This window comes from Mastomys coucha, unplaced genomic scaffold (genome assembly GCF_008632895.1).
Source record: "Mastomys coucha isolate ucsf_1 unplaced genomic scaffold, UCSF_Mcou_1 pScaffold9, whole genome shotgun sequence".
Taxonomy (NCBI): Eukaryota; Metazoa; Chordata; class Mammalia; order Rodentia; family Muridae; genus Mastomys; species Mastomys coucha.
The window spans coordinates 95011746-95018124 of NW_022196915.1; the positions used below are offsets into that span (position 1 = coordinate 95011746).

At 37.2% G+C, this 6379-nt stretch overlaps 1 pseudogene; it reads left to right on the forward strand.

Moving 5' to 3' along the window:
• Window positions 1-719: 719 nt before the first annotated feature.
• On the forward strand, window positions 720-1861 carry LOC116084489 (annotated as a pseudogene).
• Window positions 1862-6379: the final 4518 nt, after the last annotated feature.

Genomic DNA, 6379 nt, shown 5'->3' on the forward strand with positions numbered 1-6379 from the left:
CCTGTGAAGGTTCTATGCCCCAGTGTAGGGGAATGCCAGGGCCAGGAGACAGAAGAGTGTGGGTTGGTGAGCACAGGGAAAGGGGAGGGAATAGAGGGTCTCTTCAGATTGGAAACCAGTAAAGGGTATTTCATTTGAAATATAACTAAAGAAATTATCTAATAAAAATAAATTTAAAAAATTGTCTCATACACTGAAGATCAGCCGACACATCCAAAATCATGGCCTAAACAACTACTGTATTCTTGGACCTACTGTTTATGAGCAACCATTGTCAGATTATCCCCCCTCTCTCTCTCAACATATCTGAAGATTCACTTCTAATTTATTTATTTTTCTACAGAAACTAGACTAATATAATACAAATTATTAAAATTATAATTTAGCATAAAACAAAATATTAGTTTTAAGTCTTGTATCACTGACTTTATAGCTACAAAGAAGATATCTTCAAAGTATACACCAAGAAAATGAGAGATTAATTCATAGCACTAAAACATCAATAAAACAATAACAACAAATGTCAAATGTGGACAGGTAGGACAAAATTTTTATAAAATTTCAAAAATGGCAAGATCAAGGTTGTTTCCTCACAATTGTTAACTAAGATATAAGTGTTTTCATAAGTCAAAAGATATAGTTATATGAGTATATTCTAAAAGAATGAAGAAATCAAAACCTTACCACAAAGCATGAGAAATAGGTAGGAATGAAAAGGCTCTCTGCTCCTCCCTGTTCGAGAGACAGCCGCGTCTTTTTGTGCAGTGCCCACCTCGTCCTGTAAGGCAAAATGGTGAAGGTAGGTATGAACGGATTTGGCCGTATTGGGTGCCTGGTTACCAGAGCTGCCTTCTGCTCTGCATCTGACAAAGTGGAGATTGTTGCCATCAACGACCCTTTCATCGACCTCAACTACATGGTCTACATGTTCCAGTATGACTCCATCCATGGCAAATTCAATGGCACAGTCAAGGCTGAGAATGGGAAGCTAGTCATCAATGGGAAGCCCACCACCATCTTCCAGGAGCGAGATCCCACGAACATCAAATGGGGTGATGCTGGTGCTGAGTATGTTGTGGAGTCTAGTGGCGTCTTCACCACCATGGAGAAGGCTGGAAATGCGGTGATACTGGTGCTATGTCCTGGAGTATACTGGCATCTTCACCATCATGGAGAAGGCTGGGGCCCACTTGAAGGGTGGGGCCAAGAGGGTCATCATCTCCTCCCCTTCTGCCGATGCCCCCATGTTTGTGATGGGTGTGAACCATGAAATATGACAACTCACTCAAGATTGTCAGCAATGCATCCTGCACCACCACTGCTTAGTTTCCCTGACCAAAGTCATCCATGACAACTTTAGCATCGTAGAAGGGCTCATGACTATGGTCCATGTCATTACAGCCACTCAGAAGAGTGTGAATGGCCCCTCTGGAAAGCTGTGGCATGATGGCCGTGGGCTGCCCAGAACATCATCCCTGCATCCACTGGTGCTGCCAAGGCTGTGGGCAAGTTCACCCCAGAGCTGAATGTGAAGCTCACTGGCATGGCCTTCCATGTTCCTACCCCCAATGTATCAGTTGTGGATCTGACATGCCGCCTGGAGAAACCTGCTAAGTATGATGACATCAAGAAGGTGGTGAAACAGGCATCTGAGGGCCCACTGAAGGGCATCCTGGGCTCTACCAAGGACCAGGTTGTCTCCTGCGACTTCAACAGCAACTCCCACCCTTCTACCTTTGATAATGGAGCTGGCATTGCTCACAATAACAAGTTTGTAAAGCTCATTTCCTGCTATGACAATGAATATTCCTATAGCAACAGGGTGGTGGACCTCATGGCCTACATGGCCTCCAAGGAGTAAGAAGCTCTGGACTATCCACCCCAGCAAGGACACTGAGAGCAAGAGAGAGGCCTTCAGTTGCTGAGGAGTCTCTACCCCAACACTGAGCATCTCCCTCACAATTTCCATCTCAGACCCCCATAATAACAGGAGGGGCCTTGGGAGCCCTCCCTACTCTCTTAAATACCATCAATAAAGTTCACTGCACCTCCCCAAAAAATGGAAATATGGTCAGGTGTCAGATATAAATGTATAAAGCCTTGCTGCATCCCATCAGATGTACAAAATCCACTTTATATTTGTTGGCAATATTGAAGAATTCTTTTTGTTTGTGTAAACTCTAATTTTTATCAAGGTATCATGGGTTTTTAAAATTAGTATTTCATTACAAATATCTCAATATTGGTTAACTAATTTTTGCCAGGACCATTATTGATCAAGGAAATAAATTTAACAGCCATTTGAGAAAAAAAAATTGCAGGGCAGTGGTGACACACATCTTTAATCCCAGAACTTGGGAGGCAGAGGCAGGCAGATTTCTGAGTTCGAGGCCGGCCTGGTCTACAGAGTGAATTGCAGGACAACCAGGGCTGTGCAGATAAACCCTGTCTCGAAAAACCACAAAACATTAGATCTAAACATCACAATATATTAATAAATAATTCATATAAATATATTATAAAGAATTCATTTTATAATCTCATGGTTACATGGCTATATAATGGCTTTACAAACCATCATCAGTGAGTACTGTTTTGCCTCCCAAAACATAAATATATATATAATTTAAAATTTAAGTTGATTTCTTTAGCATGAATGTATTTATTTTAACATCATATTATTGAAAATTATAAGTGAAAGCATTATTAATATGAGGATTGTCATATATGCACCCTGTAAATTATTCGCTTACATTTCAGACAGTCATATATATATATATATATATATATATATATATATATATATATATATATGCAGAAATATTGATGAAGTAACAGTCCATGATTTACAAGCAGGATGTTATTGGAAGTTATTCTTGTTAGGCTGAAAATAAAATGCGATTGTTTAGTAAAGGAAAATATCCATAAAACAACTCTTAACAACAGTAAGTTCCAATAACATCCTGCTATGCTCGTAAATCAGTGCCTTGCTCTGCCATCATCAGAGAGGCTTCTTCCCTGAGTACATAGGAGCATAGGCAAGGAACCAAGCCAGACAATGGACAGAGAGTGAGAGAGTTTGCAGCATTGAATCCTATGTATGATATCTCTATTGAACCCCTCTCCTCAGGACTCAGGGAACCCTGCAGATGAGTATGGAGAACGATTATAAGAGCCAGTGGAGATGAAAGACATAAAAATAAACAAACAAACAATATGGCTGTTTGAAGAAAGAACTGATGACCTCAGATAGACTGAGGCATTTTGCTTAGTCCTCGATTAGCTCTGAGTCAGAGGGATTCCCATTAATGAGAGTGCAGGGGACACATGCTTTTCTCCCTAACTCAGGAGATATCTTCAATTGATAACCACAAAAGAAAAGTTAGTTTTGTGCAATGGAGCCTCAATGGGAATGCAAAACATACTTCGGGAACGGTCAATTCCAATTATAGGCCATCAATAGAAAAGGATTGCTATGGCATCCATGGAGGTTCCTTGTCACAATGTTATGGCATGGCAATTTTATTTAACCTTACTTACTTATTGTATATATGTTATGACTTCTGGTTTTGTCTTTTTATAGCATTCCTGTGTCTGAGAATGTAGCTGTATTTGTCTCTATAGGTGTTTCTTATGTGTTTTGATGTAAAGAAAAATGAATAATACAGTAGCAGACATATTTTGAAGGAAAAATGATCTAGATAAATATGGTAGATACGTAAAGTGAAGATCTGGATTCACATGACATATACCATATCTGCACCATCTCAAAATTAAAATGCTTTGAAGATCCATAGAAGAAACCAAGACATGTGTCCCATTTCTAAAATAAAAGCTACAATAAAAGTAAATAATTCAAAAAATAAAAAAGTGCAGGAGACAATCTGAGTCAACTGCTACATAATGCTCTAAAATTACCTCCAGTCTAACAAACTAGAAAAAAATTCCTTATTCCAACTGTAATTCTTTCCTCCTTAATGAAATTTTTATCTCTAAAGTATAGTCAAGACTAAATTGTCACCCCATAGATAACTCTATTTGATAAAGCTCATATTTGCTTTCTTTCCAATTATACACTCTATGTACTACTACATTTGCTATGTTTGGTAATACTTTTTAAATAAGTAAAAGTTGATGATAGTATGAATTTGTCTACCAAAACGGTACAAACACCCTGACTAGCATAAAAAGCCTTGGCCCTGATTCATAGATGTCTGCTGTCTCTGACCATGAGAATTTCATCATAGCTAATTCTAAATGCAACTGAATGAGGAGTATCCCAAAGATTAGTTAGTAAAGGCTATTTTGAGATCCACCTTCCTTAAATTTCCCTTTAAATTTACCCCTAGCCTTAATTTAACAAGATGGATGGCATGTTGTGATTCTCTTCCAGTCCCCGAGTTTCAGCAGGAAGCTTGCTTACATCTGGAATTTCTAATGTAGTGATGAATCCCAGAGTTTTCTGTGCATACATGTGGCATTTCAAAGGCTTTTCAAAGAGCAGAGCAGAAGGGATCTGGGGACAGTTTCAGAGTGGCATAGGAGTCGACATGTGAGGTACTGTCTTTGAAGAAGCACATGGGGCTGCAGACGTCAGAGTTCAGTACATGTGGTATATTTTACTTGAAGAGTCGACTTAATATACAAACAGGAACCTGGAAAGAATTAGAGCCCTGGAGTGTCTGAGTTACTAAGATGGAAAATAAAGTTGTCTGTTATTTAAACATATACAGCAGAATCCATTATGATATTTAAAGCCTAGGAGTAAACCAAAGGAAAGGACCCAAAAGAAGAATAAATTCTGGAAATGTATCTGAGAACACATGCTATTTAATTCCTCAGGTTTCTGCTAAAAATGTGCCTATAATAGTCAACAATAACATTATTATCCAAAATCAAATATAACATCATTTATTTTCTAAAGTGTCCACATCATTTCCTGGTAGCTCTTTGGTTGAGAAAATCTATATTAAATGGTTGAGACCACTAGCCAATATGCTATCTCAAAAATCTTCTATACATCTGTATCTCATTGCATTCCCCCCAATCATTGTTTCATGACACAGTATTACTGTCCCCAGGAGATTTCTCTCACAGACCCATTCAAGTAGAGAGATAGTATATCAATGCTTTGTGTCTTAGCTTGATAGTGTATCCTTTAACCACTCCATGAAAGAAGAGGTAAGCAAACATTTCCAAGTTGAAGACCTATCTTGTCTACATAGTTTGTTGAGACAGGACTATGTAGCATTTATGATGTGAAAGAGAAAGAAGGAGAAGAATAGATGGAAAGAGAGAGGTAAGCAGAGACAGAGAGACAAACAGAGAGACAGAGAGGCAGAGAGGAGAGAGACACAGAAAAATAGCTAGATAATTAGAAAACAGATCAGATGATTTATAGTTGATGTATGATAAGATAGGTAGTTATGTCCCTGGTGATAGATATATTATAGATAGATGATAGATGCTAGACCAACAGACAGTTAGATATAGTAGATAAATCAACAAGTATAGATGATAGATGGTTTTGTGACACAGAACACTGAAAAGCAAGAAAATCTTACAGAAAGATACTAATGTATTATTGTGTGTCTGATTCTGAGGAAGTGATCCCACCTGCAGGCCAGACAGCTCCGCGTATAAATGTGCTCTTTGTGAAAGCCCAGAAACATGCTTGGTTGTTGTTTGTTTGTTTGTTTGTTTTATGGTAGTAAGGGTAGAAAAAAAGAAATGACTCCTAAATTTTATAACTAAACTCCATCTGTTTTGCAAGTGGATACTTATATTCACACATGACCTACACAACACACATATATAATATGTGTATATAATATTAATAAATAAAATTATATTTAAGAATGCAACTACATCAAAATGAAGAGATCAATAGTACCTTTGCTTCAGGCTGAAAATGTCTCTCTACATAAATGTTCATAAATAATGTTCCAACAACTCAAAAAAAGTTGTATTTTGTTAATAATTTATTTAAATTACTAGTGTTATGATAACTTGATGCTCATGTCTGTATTCCACATTAATTACTTTTAGGCTTATACAATTAACTTTTTATAACTACAGCAAATAGATTTAATAAATGTTATGATACTTTATCTTCTTTTGTGAATTTATACCAGCTTTCAGTTTAAGCCACAGCATCAAGATTTTAGATACACACACACACACACACACACACACACACACACACACACACACACACTTGATTAAAATATTCTAAATACTACTCCTAAAGAAAAAATAGTACTAAATCTGAGAATTTCTTGCTAGTACTTTTAAAATTTAGAAATGATTCATGGAAAATAATTTCTAATTTGCATTTTTTTGCCTGAAATACCCATGCAGTCCACATTGAACAAAGTGA